General features: G+C 49.2%; 1 pseudogene; it reads left to right on the forward strand.

The window, feature by feature from the left end:
* The first annotated feature begins 507 nt into the window (after positions 1-507).
* Positions 508-620, forward strand: LOC127668307 (uncharacterized; annotated as a pseudogene).
* Positions 621-17721: the final 17101 nt, after the last annotated feature.

Genomic DNA, 17721 nt, shown 5'->3' on the forward strand with positions numbered 1-17721 from the left:
CTAGCTGAACACTTTATATTAAAATTTTACAGTCACATGATGTACAACAATAACTGTTAATGATTTTTTTCCCTAAGGAAGAGACTGTAGGGTCCTGGGGCCAAGCTCTTAAATGTATGAAGGCCTGGGTTTGAGTCTAGCATCAGAGAGCTAAAGAAGCAGGCAGGCAGGAAGACGCCTGGCCCTGCATCCGAGGCCCTGGTCGTGTGAGCTGCACTCAGTTATGTCTTGCTGAACTAACATCCTGTGCCATTAAGTCTGAAGTCACAAGTCTGCGTGTTGTCAGGTGGGTTGGGCGTGTGACAGTGGCTGCACGCCCTGGTGTTGCTTTGTTGTTTCTTAATCCTTTAAAAATGCCATGGAAATATTATGGGATTGTCAAATTTGTCTGGCTGATCTTTAGCTAGAGAACGTTCTGGAACTATTGAGATCCTGGGCACTGCATGGCCTGTAGGCTGCCACCCTCATGACATATATGACATCAAGAGTGGTACAGTGGAATGCCTGGCTAGTTAAGCAACCAGAGCACATATAAAAGTTGTATACAGATACAGAGAAGATTAGCACAGTCCCTGTGCAAGGTGACACACAGATCCATGAAGCAACAAGAGAAAATATTTCAATTAAAAAACCATCTGGTTAAAAAGCAAAAAACACTGTTTTTACAGATAATTTCCAGAGGCCATGAAGATTCATTTTTTAAAATATGTTCTGTTACATATGATAACAAAGCAAAACCCAAGGTCAGGTTGATTTAAGATAACTTAGGTTAGGCAAAACATTTTGTGGGGGACTAGAAAAATGGCTCAGCAGTTAAGAGCACTACATGTTCTTCCAGAGGTCCCATGTTCAATTCCCAGCAACCACGTGACGGCTCACAATCATCTGTAATGAGATCTGGCCTCTTCTGGCCTGCAGGCATACGCACAGGCAGAATATTGTATACACAATAAATAAGTAAATCTTTCAAAAAAATTTCTTTTTGTAATTAAAGACTTTCTGGCATTTCAGTGTGGCCCTGGGCATTGGGAGTCTCCAGGCAGTAGACAAGAGGACATTATACTTTTCTATCTCTTAGATCTTATCCTTTTGGATGAACATTTTGTAGGACCAGTTAGTAAAGGCATGCTCTGGTTTGTGTGGCCAAGACACATGACAGCACCCTCAGCAGGGTGTCGGGAGCAGCAGGTCACACCAGTGCAGTCAGGGCTCCCTGGAGGTCTTGGAAGGAGGTGGGAGAGCTCTTTGGGTGGTCCGGTAGTTACCACTAGGGCTCTTTCTCTCCTTGGAGAGCTTTGACAGGAGTTAGAAAAAAAGACAACAGACCTTATGGTTGAGACTCGAGCCAAGCCAACCTCCAGCGTCCAACTCAAATGAGCTGAAGAAAAAAAACGGGCAAGTGCAGTCTGTGAACAGAAAAATATTACCTGGTGTCGGTAGCAGGTGTTGGACCATTACACACCTGCTGGGTTTGTCTTAGGGATCCCCATGGCCAGTCTGAGTTCGCCGTGTGGTGCTCCAGCTGCATCCTGTGGAGTGCTCTACCTGCTGCTCCTCTGGGGAGCACTTGCCGTTGCTCTGCTCTGTGGTGGGTTAGAGAGGATTGCCCAGCACCGGTCCTGGGAACAGTTCTCTCGACCGAGTGACTCTGGGAAGAGCTAGCTGTACTGCAGACTCCTAGTGCATATTTGCATAGTGGATCCAGGCTGCAGGGAAGAAAGATTCTGTCCTTCAGAATCTAGCATACCCTCTGCCCTCCACACCTGTTGTCCAGGAAAAATATGTTTTTTTTTTTGACATATCTTTTTGAAAATGTGGTGGTCTGTCAGATCCAAACCTCTCAAGAAAAAGACTGGTGGGTTCCTGTTCGCTGTAGCAATGGAATTGAGACATGGAGAGAGTGACAGTGGATTCTGTCCTCCTAGTGAGGGGCGAGGATGTCGAGGTCCACAAAGACAGGTGCTGTCCCAAAGGCTGCACGGTGGACACTTGGGACACACAGCCACATAAGACAAGTAATGCTGGGGGATTTTGGTTTGCATTTTTGGGGGAAGGTGTAGGCCATTGTGTAATCCTCGCTATTCTAGAGCCAGGTTGGCCTCGAATTCAGAGGTCAAAGACCTCTGCCTTTGAGTGCTGGTGCTGGGATTAGAGGGCTGTATCACCATTCCCAGCTTCTGGGTCACAGTCTTTAAAATATCACATGAAGTGTTAATGTGAGATCTGTTAGAGACAAGCCTGCAGGAACACCCTTAGAGGATTGTCTCAGGCAAGCTACCAGGTGTGCCTGTGCGGTTCATTGAAGCAGGAAGACCTGCCGCTGGAGATAGCGCCATACCTCAGGACGGGACCCTGAGCTACGTAAGGAGAATGTGTTCTGAGCCAAAGTTTGGTCATCGTTCTTTTTTTCCTGATTGTGAATGGGCTGTGATGAGATGCTTCGCTCCAGTTGCCCGAGTTCCCCACTATGATGGGGTGTATTCCTGAGCGGTGAGCCGGGATACTGGGTTGCTTTTGTCAGGGTGGCAGCGGCACCAGGAAAAGAAACAGACCGTGCGAGCAAGTCAACTGCTTTCATCAGGAAAGTCAGAGCCAAGTCAGCAGCAGTAAGTCTGTGTCGGTGGCTTGAGACCGCCATGAACTCAGCCATGAACTGCTGTGTCTGGCAGGAAGTATGCTTACACACACTCTGACCCATGCATAGTCACACATTTGTACACACACAAACATATACACTGATTCACACATGCACTTGCACACACACACACACACACACACACACACACACACGCACACAGTGTTAGTTGCAGATGTCAGAATAGCAAGTCAGTTACACAGTTCTGGGCAGGTCTCCCCAGAACTACAGGATTTCTTTCATCTCTGGCTTGTCTGTATGAGAATCACCTGAGAGCCCAAGCCTTGGTTCAGAAACCCATCTCTTGCTGACCTAGAGCATGAGCATTGGTAACTGCTCTCTGTCCCTATGATATGTGACTCCAGCTGCGGCCTGACAGGCCTGCCTCTCTGGACCCTCTGACTTCAGAGACTTGTGAATGAGTAATATAGTCTCGGATGTCTCATAACTCATGTCTGCCCACCAGCTTCATCTACACTAAGAACTGTACCCTTCTATGACATCAGCTCTCCTGAGCTGCTGACATCTAGGTAGAAACTTAATGAGACATTGTGGTACAGAGTGGGACTTCAACCTGGGACAAAGCTTATTTTAAATAACAAAACCAATGCCCCAATCAAAGCCAAAACCAGCCTGCTAGCACTTGTGTGAATCCGGGATCCCAGTGTACCAAGGGCTTTGTGTTGATATTTTCCTCCCCTGGTAAGAATGCCCCAAGGTCAGATGTTCTCAGCTTTGCTGGCAAACCTTGGAAGCCTGCTACCCTCTCCTTGGGGTGTCAGTCTAACTGGGCTTAGGGGTGCCTAAGGGGCCCCAGGTTTAGAACCACTGTTCTGACTTTTAAAATGAGGTCCTGCTGTAATCCCCTGGGGATGTTAAGGGAAGGGGCAGGGCAGCCAGCCACAGACACAGGCCCTGACTGAGATCCAGCTGGGATCAAGCAAGTAGCCAAACTCAATTCAAAGTATTTCCAACCTCTCCCCATCAATTGTAAAAAAAAAAAGTATAAATGTTACCGGATTCTGTCCTTAGGGACAAGCCCTTCACTCCCCTTCCCTGTTTCCCCATCTGTGTGCATTCATTTAAGGACAGTCCACTCTCACCATGGTCCTGGCCTGTTCACAGTGTTCCAGACAAGCTGGACTCTGTACTCTTTCCACAGCCGCTTGAGACCTTGACCCCTTTGCCTTTGCAAAGACCTGCTGTGTCTGCACAGAATATCCACATCGACTCCATCTCATCCTTCTGGGCTTGACTTTAGTGCCCTCATCTGCCACTCTGTTGCGTTTGTAGATCATGGTAGTGCATACCTACAATCCTCCCTTTGGAGGCTGAAGCCAGAGGATGAAGAAGTCAAGATTTGTCTGAGCTACTTAGTGAGATGCTGTTTCAAAACCCCAAATCAAAACCAAAGCCATTCTACGTACATCATCCTTTATAGCCCATGACAATTTTATTTCCTGGTGACATCACAGTGTGTAATCATGTTTGCATTTGTGTACTTGTCTAACTTTTACACATCAGCCTCAGGAAGGTGAGACCGTGTCTTTGAATAATGTTTCAGCCCAGCTTCCTTCCCAGTTCTTAACTCATCACTTCTGTCTAATACATTTTTGTTGAATTGAAATTTTAAGTGATCAGAGGTCAGGTAAAAGTTGAAATGAACAAATAAGCCACTAGGTGGCGCTAAGACCTCATGAATAAGCATAGGCTGTGGTTAAAAAACCCAATTAAAATACAGTTCTGTTGTGTAACATCCTTGTTACTAAGGGCATTTATGTGGTCTTAGATTAATCAGTACTTCAGTTTTTAGAGGCAGACACATTTAAACAGAATCCTAATTGATAAGATTTCATTATTTGGAGTGTGTGTGTGTGTGTGTGTGCGTGCGCGTACGCGTGCACATGCGTGTGTATGCATCTGTGCATCCGATTGTCGAGGCTAGAGAAAGATGTGATGTGTCTTTCTGTACTTGTCTCCACCATACTGCCTTGAGATAAGGTCTCTCACTGAAGCAGAGACTTTCTTTGCGTTAGCCTGGCGACCAGTCAGCTCTCAGGATGCGGCTACCGCTGTTCTCAGATGCTGAGATTACAGGTCTGCAAGCTGTGCCCGTGGACTCTGGGGCTCCAGGTTCTTACGCTTCAGAGCAAGTGCTCTTAGGAATTGAACCATCTCCTCAGCCTAGTTCTATGAAGTGTGTGTGTGTGTGTGTGAGTGTATTTTTATGTATGTATGTGTGTTTCTGAGTGTGTTTGTGTGTGTTTGTATGTGTTTGTATATGTGTATTTGTGTATGTGTGTATGTTTGTGTGTCTGTGTATGTTTGTGTATGTGTGTTTGTGTGTTTCTGTGTGTTTGTGCGTGTCTGTGTATGTGTGTTTCTATGTGTGTTTATGCATATCTGTGTTTGTATGTTTGTGTATGTGTTTGTATATGTGTCTATTTATGAGTGTTTGTGTGTGTGTATTTGTACATGTGTGTGTGTCTGTGTATGTGTTTGTATATGTGTCTGTATTTATGAGTGTTTTTGTGTGCATGTATGTGTGTGTATTATGTTAGGGTGTGTGCATGTGTGGCTCACATGTGGATGTCAGAAGACATCTTTCAGGAATCATTTCTCTCTGTGGGATGCAGGGGCTGAGCCCAGACTCTCAGGTTCCCTCCACACATACGTTTACTGATCACCTTGCTAGCGTGTGGGCTCTATGAATCTTGAAGACGTGTCTAGAAAAGAAAGAATGGAAACTGTCTTATGTAAAGTGTAATAGTACCTGCTCCCCATTTCTGCCAGTCCATCAGAGCGGAAGGCTTCGGTGATAGTGTCTTCCCTTTTTTTATTTTTATTGAAGTCACTTATTAACCTTTTGCTTTCTTTTCTCTAAGGTAAATTAGCCTTATGTCTTTAGTTTTCCTTCAGCAGAGAAATCTTCACTGGCCAGCTCTCCTTCCTTATAAGCCCCAGGGACTGTTCATTTTCTGGCCCCTAGCATCCAATTTCTATGGAAGGCCAGAAGGAAGGCCCAAGGGCAAGTTTCACCCATTCCCAGGACATCTACAGGAAAAGATGCCCAAAAATGGGCCAGGGAAATAGGAGATAGGCCTCAGTTCAGGATGATTGTGTCCTGTTGCATCTTTTGCAGAGCTATGTGAGTGTGCCTGAGTGTGTGTGCATGTGTGTGTGTGTGTGTGTGTGTGCCTGAGTGTGTGAGTGTGCATGTGTGCATGTGTATGTGCCTGAGTGTGTGCGCACATGTGTGTGTGCCTGAGTGTATGAGAGTGTGTGCATGTTTGTGTGTGCGTGTGCCCGAGTGTGTGTGTGTGTGTGTGTGTGTACTTGCGCCTGAGTGTGTGTGTGTGCCTGAGTGTGTGTGAGTGTGCATGTGTGCATGCGCCTGAGTGTGTTTGCGTATATGTGTGTGTGCATGTGTGCGTGTGCCTGAATGTGTGTTTGCGTGTATGTGCGTGTGTGTGCCTGAGTGTGTGTGTGCATGTGTGGCTTCCTGAGGTGGACTCTGGAACACGCCCTAGCAGCTGGCATGTGCATTCTAGTGTCAGTTTTGCCAGATGCAGAGCTGTAGCTGTCAGCTGTCGGACAGACTCCCTGACCCAGGGACCTGTGTGTGCCATCAGTGACTGCTTCCCACTGTACCCACAGTGGCCATTAGGGAGCAAGCCCCAGGCCCGTCACCTGGTCAGCAATGACAAGCTGCGGCTACCCTGCCGGGCAGGTGGGCGGGTAAGCCGTGTAGGTGAGCCGGGCGGTCGGGCGAGCTGGGCGGGTGGGCGAGCAGGCGGTCGGGCGAGCCGGGTGCCGCACTCATTCTTGCCCAGCCTGCTTGCAGCCTCCACCCTCCACCCTTGTCTCCTCTTCCTGCTCAGTTGCTTCCCTGTGGGCTTTTTTCTGGTTCTCAGTGAGATGGAGGATATTAGAGAACAGAATCTGATAGGCTCATGTTCCTGGGACCAGCAGCCTCAGCACCAGGGACTTAGAATCTCAGGTGTCATTCCTAGACCTGGAGGAAACCAAGCATCTGGACAAAATCCTTGAGTGTGATTCCCACAAGCAGGAATGTTCCAGGGCCGTTCGCAGAGTCCCAGGTGTCCAAACATTGCTACCACGCCACCCAGCTATCACCAGAGCTCCTGGGCACTTGCCAAAAGTCCACATTTCCCAGCGTCAGCCCCCAGGGAGCCCAGCTGCACCAGGCCTGTGGGTGGCCAGCAGTTTGTGGTTTCGTTAGCTCTGGGGATGATTTTGTGGGGTGTCATCAGAATCACCAGGCTAGACCATCTTCTGGGTGTTCTCTACTTCTGGGATTCTGATATTTTTGCCATTGACAGACACTCTTGGGGTGCTAGAAATGAAGGCAAGATGTTTGTTTGTTTGTTTTACATGCAGAGGCTGAGTTTCTAGGCCACTGTGTACCTTTTCCCCCACACCCCTCAGTGAGCCTTGATTTCTAGCTGGGGGCTGGTGAGGAGTCTGGTCTTTCCCCAGCATTTCCTTGCAGGTATCTGCCATGTAGCTCCCCTGGGTCCACACTGGGGGTAAGTTCTGGTGGGCTGCGGGTGACCAGATGTTAGGGTCCTCAGGGCTGAGCTGCAGCTGCTTGACTCCCTGGTGTTGCTGTTGAGCAAACGTCAGTGTCTGCTGTATCTGGCCTTACCAACTACTCCTGTCATGTTAGTCTGCGTTCCCGGATGTCCGTGCGGATGCTAAGAAAGCTCCAGTCCTGGGCCCTTGGTTGAGTATCTTGGGGTTGCTGGTCTTCATAGTGTGTGTGTGTGTGTGTGTGTGTGGCGGGGGAGACCTAGTTGGTGAGGCAGCAGCTGGCCAGAGCTGTGGATCACCTGGGGGAGAAAGGAAGACAGGAGACCCTCAGGGTGTCTGACAGGCCAGAAGTTAAGAAGTAGCAGGACAAAGATTTCCCTAGAAGCTGCTCTGGGGTGGGCAGCCCCAGCCATCATCTCCCAGGCTCCCCCGAGCCCGCTCCCTGAGGTCCATCTGTGGGCCCTCTCTTTGAAAGGGGGAGGTAGGAGTTACTTCTTACCCTGGGGAAGAGCTTGGTCCCTGATGTACTCTCACCCCATTTTCCTGTCCTTTCTCCCACAGTGGGAGCTGGGCAGTTTTACTTTTCCACCACCAGTTCCGTTCACAGACAACTCTGTTTGTCCCGCTCTGCCCAGAGGCTGGGGAGGAGGTGGCTGTGATCTGAGCCTTCTCTATGTTCCCAGGGAGAATTTAGGCACAATTTTGTAAGTCAGATACAAGTGTCCACCAAACTGTAGTGACCACAGAAACAAGCTCAAACGTGGCCTTGAGCAAGAGTCCCCAAACCCAGCACGAGACTCTTCTACAGAGCCCCAAGGACTCTCCATCTTTGCTCATTCCCAGTGGGGAAACCAAAGTGCCAGTCCTGCCAGTGTGGTGTGGAATAGGTCTGTGGGCTTCCGTCGACCTCACTCGGGAGTAAGGTCTACAGGGGGACACTGGGTGTGTAATATCCCCCCGGGGCTGGGGCAAAGCACTCTGATCAAGACTCCCATTTTCCTTTCTGGATGAGGAAGCCGACACGGAGAGAGGCTACTGACTAGCCAGTGGGTAGGAAACAGAGCTCAGGCTGCCCTAAGTCACAAGCACATTGTGCATTGTCTCAGTTACCAGGTTTCTATATCAGAGTCGTGGTGGCGCTCAGAAGCACAGGAGAGTCACACACTGCCTTGCTCCTAAACAGCTCGAGCTCCGGTGCCAGAGAAGACTGACAGTTCAGGAGTTTGGTGCTCAGGATGTCAGGGAAATCTGGCCTAGTTTGTCCTAGTGTTTCTCTGGATGGCCACAGAGTCCTGAGAGATTTATTTTCTTTGCTTTCATTTTGCCCTGATATACTGGTGATATTTATGACTCCAGCACCACCCACACCGTTCATTTTGCCCTTTTTAGGTATGTGTATGAAAGGCCTAGAGTACATCTCCCAATTGGCCCGCTCATGCTGAAAACATCAGACAAAACATCAGACAAGAACACGCAGCCACGGCTGCACCGAGGGGCGTAGGGAGCTGCCCGGCATGCTCGTCCTGAACCCTGTGCTGCCTGGAGCTGGGGCTTCTGCTCACGCCCTGCCCAGTGTGGGCCTTCCAGGACAGTGATCACTGTAGTCTTCTAGTGTTGCCCATAAATCACAGGCCTGGCTTCCAGGCCTCCGTGGACACTTGCTGGGTTCCAGCGGGGAGCAGGGCGCTAGGGAGCAGGAGCTCATGTGACAGGACCCAGCCACCCTTTCCACTGTCCCTTGTCCTCCCCAGGGTTTGGCACTTTTGTTGGCCACCTGTGTCCTTCACTGCAGACAGCTAGGGGGCACCCGGAGGGTATAGATGCCAAGATGCCAAGATGTCGGGCTGGACGGGTGATTTGGGTTCCCTTGTCTCGCCTGGCAGCGGAAGAAGCTTTGTCCTGGATAGTGGACAGCATGTGTCTAAGTCACTTAGCCACGTATCACAGCTTCCATGTTTGAATTGAGGCCAGAACCTCCTGACGCACTGGGCACTCCCCAGGACCAGGGTTTGGAAAACGAGCCCCCCTCCTCCTGACCTGAAGGATTTCACACCGTGGTAGATGTGAGTTGTGTCCTGTGCTGGATTTAGGCCTGTGTCTTTCTTCCTCTTTGGATCATTTTAACTTTCTCCCAGTGGGTCTGTAACTCAAGGGGCAGAGCCTTCAGAGACCTGCTTGGGATGTTGGCCAGATCCATCCAGATTCGTCAGCCTGAACGACCTCGGGGGAGTCACTTACGGCCTCAGGTCCTCAGTGTCCTTGTCAACGGGTGGAGATGGCACCGATGCTCCCTTCATCCCCCTTGCTGAGCTGAGCTGGACTAACAGGAACTTAAGTGCCTTGTGTTTATGTTTGCTAAGTGCTCCCATGTGCCTGCCGGAGAGCTTTAGCTCTTTTCATATGGATTATTTATTTTAATCCTCATAGCAATTCTGTAAGCTGTATAATTTCTTATTTTGCAGAAAGACTGCAAAAGATGTTTTACTGAGAAATTCCACTGAGACAAACTAACTGTCCAGGGTGACACAGCAAGAGAGTGGCACCCAATATCTGCCAGTCACCACCCTGGCCAACATGCTCCTTGGTAAAGGCTTGTCACAGCCTGTCATTTCCCTTTTATCTCTCTTAGATATGACCTCTCATTAGTAATCTGTTGGCAAATGGACACTTTTATTGGGGGGAGGGGCTCAAGACAAGGTTTCTCTGTGTAGCCCTTGCTGTCCTAGAACTCACTCTGTAGACCAGGCTGGCCTTAAACTCAGAAATCCACCTCTGCCTCCCAAGTGCTGGGATTAAAGGCGTGCCCCACCACTGCCCGGCCACAAATGGACACTTAACACACAAAGGCTAAAATAGATAGTTATTCTGAGAGGTTATGGGCAAAAGAGGTGGGCTGAACATGGCCATTTGGGGAGCCTCCATTTATGAGAATGTCCAGCGTTGTCCACCAAGAACATGCAGGGTGGTAGTACGGACCAACAGTGACATTCCCAGAGGTCCAGGCCCCAGAGATGCAGGGGACTTACTAGCCCTGGAGGGGGATCCATGGACTCTTTAGATTCAACAGCTGTTTGTGGAGCTCCAGCTGTAGACCAAGGCCTACACACAGGGAAGCAGGAGATGGGAGGCGTGTTGCTATCCCCAGAAACGCTCTGTCCGTGTGGAAAGGCTCCTTCCAAACGACGAGGAAGAAAGTCGGACATTATGCTAGACCTAGAAAAATAAATCAAAAATTGAATTCGCTGTACTAAGATCAAAGGAGACACTCCTGTTTCCTAGATCCTCCAACCTTCCCCAGGTGCTCTCTCAAAGTTACCTGTCCCCAAAGCAAAGGAGAGTGAGGGAATTCAGCCTTCAGCGGCACTGGTGACCATGGCTCCTGCCTTAAGGCACCCAACCCTCACAGCCAGTCCCTCCCCTGCCCTGCCCTGGCTCTTCTTCACACCGCTGCCCGGCTGATGCTTTGCCACCAGGATTGCTGCTCCCCAGCAGCCTCTCCCTCCCGCCTGGAACCTCCTGTGTGTACGTTTACCACACTATACAGAATGTGTCAGTTTACCCCAGCGCCCCCACTGAACTGACTGAAATGCCCCTGTGCTCAGCACCTCCAGCCTGAGAAGCAAGCAGGGCACCCCCCAGGCGCTTGCTCCATTTAACTGAGTGACTGGATGGACAAAGGACACACATTGTTTTGAGCAATTGTTTCCTACCTCAGGCCCAACAGCAGCCCCGTGCCCTGGTATTATAGAAATTACTTTATAGATGCAGGGATGATGGGTACACAGATACCATGACAGACAGACCTGAAGGTCTCAGTGGCCTAACGGACTTGTACAGCCATCTCCATCTTGATACTACATGGTCTAGAATATATCTTTCTGAGGCTGCTCTCTGGTTGTCTTTGGCTGCTGTGAAAAACTCCACAGGTTGGTCAGTGGCTTAACAGACACTTATTTTTTATTGTTTCAGAGGTTAGGAAGCTGAAGATCAAGATGTTAGCAGACTTGGCTCCTGGTGAGAGCCCTCTTCTTAACATTCATGTCCTCCGCTGTAGGCTGTATTATGTCCCATAATAGGGGAACAGACTAGAAAAGAAAGTAGGGAAAGTATACTCACTGTAGTCTGTGCGTGAGCATTCCGCCCTCTCTCCCTCCCTCCCTTACAGGCCTCCCATCCTCATGACCCACCTGAACCTGACTGCCCCCAAAAGCCCCACCTCTCAGTGCTACCACGTGGGGTGGGTGTCAGGGCTTCAACATGCATGTGTGTGCTTGTGCACATGTGTACATGTGCACGCGCGTGTGTGTGTGTGCACACGTGTGTGTAAAAGCTCACAACCATGTCATCAGCAGCAACTTCGACTTCTAGGGAGTGGTTTTAGTCAAGCTGTACAAGTCCAGAGGTGATTTGTTTACAGTTAAATCACCCCAGACCGGCCATGTTGACCCTCTAACAACCAGGAACGTACCGACTTACCAGTCATTCAAGTGAGCCCTCTTGAAATGGGACCATGCACCCCCTCCCCCTTCAGCCTGGATTTACTGTGTGCGTGCCTGCGTGCGTGCGTGCGTGCGTGTGTGCGTGCGTGCGTGCGTGCGCGCGTGCGTGTGTGCGTGCGTGCGTGTGTGTGTGTGTGTGCGTGCGTGCGTGCGTGCGCGCGCATGGAAACCAAGATGACCTTGAAGGCTCTGCGTTAGGTGTTATCCCACTTGTTTTCTGACACAGGGTCTCTCTCTCTCTCACATGCAGATTTTACATATGCACATATATAAAGAGGGTGGATACAAGTTGTAAAACTAAAAGTTAGACTACAAAAAGGTAAAAATAGGTTTTAGGAGAACAGCAGAAGAAAAAAAAAAACCAGGGTGACAGAAGACATGTGACACGTAAGAGACGGTGAACTAGGAGATGTGTGACATGGAAGAGACAGTGAAGTACAGGCAACAGGAATTCTGGAAGACCCCAGTTTGCTCTTCGAGGCGTGGTTGAAGGGAGTGTTTCTATCGCAGCTGTGATGGAGACTCCAGCCAGAGGCATCTGGAAGAGTCCAGAGCAGGTAGAGAAAGCAGTAGACTGAACATGACTAGCAGATTGAATTGGATCATGGAGGGGTTTGAGGTGAGAGAGGAGGACCGAGAGAGAGAGAGAGAGAGAGAGAGAGAGAGAGAGAGAGAGAGAGAGAGAGAGCAGGGTTATGTGGAAATGAGAAGATGGGGAGGGAATCTTGTGAGCTGGGGGAGTTTAGGATAAGTGTCAAGAAGAACAGAGATGCTAGCTCGGACTCTGTAATAGGCATCGCATCGCACTGCTGGGAGAGCCCGAGGCCAGCGTGGGTTTTGGTATGCTAATAGGCTCCACAAATAGCCATTTGTCTTCTGTCAGATAAAGAAGTGGCTCCTTTGGTAGAGGAAAATGGGGCCCCAGAATTTGGGGGAGTGGAGTTTTCTTTGGACCTGGCATTTCCAGCCTTTTTGTTGATGATAAGGTTCGACATAATCTCTTATGTAACTGCTTCTTAGGTGATATTAGGTCATGGCGAGGTAGGGTCTGTCAAATGGTCTGGGATCTGAGGATTAGATTCAGGTCCTCATAATTGGGAGACAGGAGTTTACTGAGTGGGCTGTCTCCCCAGCCCTCCAGACTAGATTCTGCAACCTTTGTTGAGTCTATCCCTATAACTTCCCCAAGCACTCAGAGCCAGAACTGCCCAGCCAAACTGACCCTCACTCTGGACGGTCACATCAGTGATGACCACTCACTCAGGAAGCTGACACTCTGGTTGGGAAAACAGACAATAAACAGAAGAAGTAGAATACACTGATTTTTTTTTCAGTCAGAAGTACTGTGAGGATCAAGGGCGGGCGTCTGGGGGTGATCTCCAGCTTTGTACTGAGTCAAAGACTTGTTGGCCAGTTAATGCGGATGGGTGAAGGCTGAGTCCTCTGACTGGCAGGGAAAGAATGTTGCATCAGGTTAGGCATCAGTGCAGAAGCCTGGATGTGGAAGCATGGAGCACAACAGGGAGACTGTGCTAAAGGATCAGGAAGAGCAGCAGGGGCTGAGTAGCCAGGCTGTGGCCACAGGGAGAGGGGGAAGGGAGGCAAAGATCTCTGGCCTTTACCTAGATGGAGCGGGGCTCTATGACAGGGTTTTTAAGGATCTCGTTACAGAGCACAACCTGCTTGGTCTCCTACCTCATGTTGCTCCCTGGCACATGCAAACAGGAAGCTAAGTTCCAGCTGTATCTGCTCACGCGGGGCCCTCAGCCTTCTTTTCCTAAGGGGACTGCAGGCAAATTTTATGGTAGTCCTGGCCTGGGTTGCAGGTAACATGGTTCTGGTGTAATTCTGCTGAAGGCCACAGGGCCACTTGGAGCCACCCTCCGAGACTCTGCTCCCCTAGCAGGGCCACTGAGGTGGGACTCTGTGGAACCTTTGGAAGCTGTGCCCAGGTGCCCTGCTCTGGGACTCAGGTCACCCCACCTCTTTCCAGGCAACAGCATTCCTTCCCACTTGTCAATCCGCTCTCAGAAGCCGGGCCTTCCAGCTCGCTCTCCCTATCCTTTGGCTCAACATGAGCCCCACCCTTCTTATCAGATACAGAAAGGCCTGGATTCTGGCAAGCGCTGTCATCCCCAGCAGGAGCTAAGGCCCCAGCCAGCTGGCCATATTTTCTGGACATTCACATTTGGACACTGCTCTAGCTGCTTTCTGAGGTCCCATCTTCTCGCATCGACTCCAGCCACATTGCCTGACCCTGTCAGTGGTTTGCGGCCCCTCGGATGCCTCTGAGGTACTGCCTTTCTCCTAGGCTCTTCCTACTGCTTCAGCCCCTGCAGGATCCTGCCCTGGTGGAGCTACAATTTAACATCACCACTGGAGTCACAAATAGGTACCATTTCTGAAAACAGTCTAAGGTGCCCGCCAGACACACTGAGACTCTGTGATTTTTACATTTTACATTGTGATCATACATGGCATGTATGTCTCCGGTGACACTGAAAAGTTGTTTTCAGGGTGGACTAATGTCCTACTGCAGTGAGATGGAATTCATTATTTTCTTCTTTACCCTGTAGAACTCAACAGAGATAAATTCTCCAGCACCCCACCCCTCCCCAGGCACTCTGTGACTCAGAAACCCTAGGCTGGAGAACATGCAGCCCTTCCTAACCTCCCACCTCCGCCTCTGTGACCGTCTTTCCAGGGATGATGAACCTTTATTGCAGTGATGCTCAGGGCTTGGTCTTGGGATGGCGGCGTTATTAAAAACAGATTTAGTAATGCTCTAAGCAGTCAGCCTGCCTGGCCAGCGATGGTTTATCATAGTCACAAAGCTAAGCAGGACCATTGGGGTCAGCTAGTCTCTACCTTTAGGCATAACCACACCAACGTCATTCCAGGGAGATGGGATTATTTTTTATTTGTTATTTCTTTAAAGACTTTCGGAGGGCTGGAGCTCAGAGTTCAGTCTCTTTCAAATATCACCTCTAGGGTTATGATGTTTTCATGACTATGCTCTGTGTGTGTGTGTGTGTGTGTGTGTGTGGTGTGTGAAGTACACACTTTAGGGTTTCCATGGTGTCTTCTGTCTGCCCAAACATGTCCCCTGCTGACCTTCTCAGGCACAGGGCTGGCTGAGACACTAGGAGCAGAAGGGTGTACCCGCAGCAGAGCAGCAGGGGCTCCACAACTCTGTGCCACCTACCTCACTTCTTGCTCTGTGATCTAAGGCAAGCCACTGCCTCCTCATTGGGCCTTGGTTTTCTTGGCTATAACAGGGAGCTATGACTTTGCAGTTCTGTGGAGCTTGAGAGACTGTATATCATGCGGCTTGTCCATTGTAGGAGCTCTGTCTATGTTAGTGATTGCTGGGAATAAAGAAAGACAGTAGGAGGCACCAAGAGCATCATGGCTTGAGAGTCTCTTGAGAACACACCGTGCGGTCTCTGTGGGCGTCCTCAGACACAGCCAGGCTCCAGGTAGCCCCTCAGCACACCGTGTGAGGCTCCTGGGATTGCAAGAACAGTCTCACAGCCATCTGAATCCAGGATACTCAACTGCAGGCTGGTGTTTCCTGCACTCTGGCTATGTCCCTATGTTCTAGGGGATGCAATATATGTAGCCTAGCTCGATGAAAAGCAACCTGTCTCTGGACTGTTGGTTTCCATGACAGCAGAGGGAAGAGGAACCAAGCAACCAGGGATTACGCTTAAGGGGAAAAAAACAAAAAACAAAAAAAAAAAACAAGGCAAGATTTGATGATGGGGACACCTAGTGATGGATAGCGTTGTGTACACAGAGTTCAGAGACACGCTTATGTAACAAATATTTCCAAGCACACGATGCTTTTTTGTGCTTCACAGATATTACACTTTCATAAGTCAAATGCATTTGGAGACCCTACATGAGTACACTTTAGCAGTGTTCTCAGCATTGTATGTGATGACCCAAGATCAGTTCTTCTTCTTCTAACTGCTTTGGGTGCCACTGAATATTTGACTGAATATTTTTTAAATATTTTTATTATATATTTATTTACATTTCAAATGTTAACCCCTTTCCACAATACCCCACCAAAAACTCCCTATACCACTCCCCTCCCCTTGCTGACCTACCCCCCCCTCCAATTTCCTGACTTGCATTCCCCTATTCTGGGGAATCGAGCCTTCATAGGACCAATGGCCTCTCCTCTCATTGATGTCTGAAATTACTACTGAAACTGCTTTGGGTTGCCACAAATGCCACCATATTGACTGAATTTAATCTGCACATGCCATGGTGTTTTGTCTGTCCCACAGACTGGCTATTCCCCATCTTTCTCCCTCTACTGGACTCCCTTACATTCTGAGATACAACAATATTGAAGCCAGGCCAATTAATTCTCCTAAAGTAAGCTTGCAAAGAAGAGTTTCAGGAGACATGAGGAGGGAGGCATGGGAAATTCTGAGATGGACCCAAAGCTGGGCCTTTTGCACCAGCCGACCAACCATTTTGTTGTACTAGAGAAAAGCAAGAGTCTATGGAGACTTTTAGTCTTATGGAGACTAAAAGCGAATGCACACATGACGACTTTCCCTCCAGCCAAGAGCCAAGTCCTGGTTTGTTCCAAGAAGGCTGACAGAAGTCCAGAAGCTGCTGAGGCCAAGTGTGCAGCCAGCAGAAGTTGGCTTACCACACCTAAGGAAAGCACCTGTCTCTAAAGTAGAAAGCAAGGAGAGCGCTTAGTCCAGGAAGAAGCTGGAGCCAAGTCCAGAAGAGAACTATGCTAAGCAATAGTCAAAACAGCCATTTCTGGAAGAAGATGCCATTAAGGCTTTCAGAGCTGGAGAAGAGAAGCCAATGCTTGGCTTCAAAGTGTTGAAGATGGGGCTGGGGCTGGAAGTGACGTTAAGTGGAAGCTAGTGCTCACTTACCATTCCAAAACTTCTGGGACCCCGAGAATCCCTCTCTGCCTCTCTGCCTGTGCTCTACAAACCGAACAACAAAGCTGGATGCCAGTGCGCCTGCTTACAACACAGCTCACAACGCTGCTTACAACACAGCTCACAACGCTGCTTACAACACAGCTCACAACGCTGCTTACAACACAGCTCTCTGAAGGTTTTAAGGCCACTGCGGAAAACTACTGTTCAGAGAAGAAGGGTTTCTTAAAAAGATGTCACCACTAGACTCCCAGGTGCTCTGACACACCCAGCATCACAGGTGAGGTCATAATATCTGCCCCAACACCTGAAGTAACTGGGATCCCAAAGATCCAAGGATGCAGCACCCCCTCCTCCCAGCCAGAGGCACAGGTTCCTCCCAGTTTGCATCAGTGCCTGGAGTAGACCCAGGGTGTTGTCTCCCCACCCAATTCTACAACACTCAGAGAAAGCTTGACTCCCAGGATCCCTGACACAACAGAATCCCAGGAGCTCAGACACACCAGGATTTCAGGATCCCAGAGGCAGTTTGACTTCAAGGAGCTCTGCCATACCCAGCATATCAGGATCCCAGAATCTCAGGATCCCAGAGACAGCTGGACTCCCAGGAGTTCTGACACAACTAGGCTCACAGAAGAGACAGGCTCCAATTAGAGACAGCAAAGGCAGTTAGCACTAGAGATAACCAGATTGAGAGAGGGAAGTGCAAGACCATAAGCAACAGAAACCAATGCTACTTGACAATGTCAGAACACGGTTCTCCCACTACACCAAGCCCTGGATACCCCAACATACCTGAAAAGCAAAATTCAGATCTAAAATCCATCTCATGAAAATAATAGAGGACTTTAAGAAGGACATAAATAACTCCCTTAAAGAAATACAGGAGAACACAGGTAAACAAGTAGAAGTCCTTCAGGAGGAAACACACAAATCTCTTAAAAAATTCTGGAAAACACAATCAAACAGGTGAAGGAACTGACCAAAACCATCCAGGATCTAAAAATGGAAATAGAAACATTAAAGAAAACAAAAAGGGAGACAACCCTGGAGATGGAAAACCTAGGAAAGAGATCAGGTGTCACAAACGCGAGCATCACCAACAGAATAC

Source organism: Apodemus sylvaticus, chromosome 17 (genome assembly GCF_947179515.1).
Source record: "Apodemus sylvaticus chromosome 17, mApoSyl1.1, whole genome shotgun sequence".
NCBI classification, from domain to species: domain Eukaryota; kingdom Metazoa; phylum Chordata; class Mammalia; order Rodentia; family Muridae; genus Apodemus; species Apodemus sylvaticus.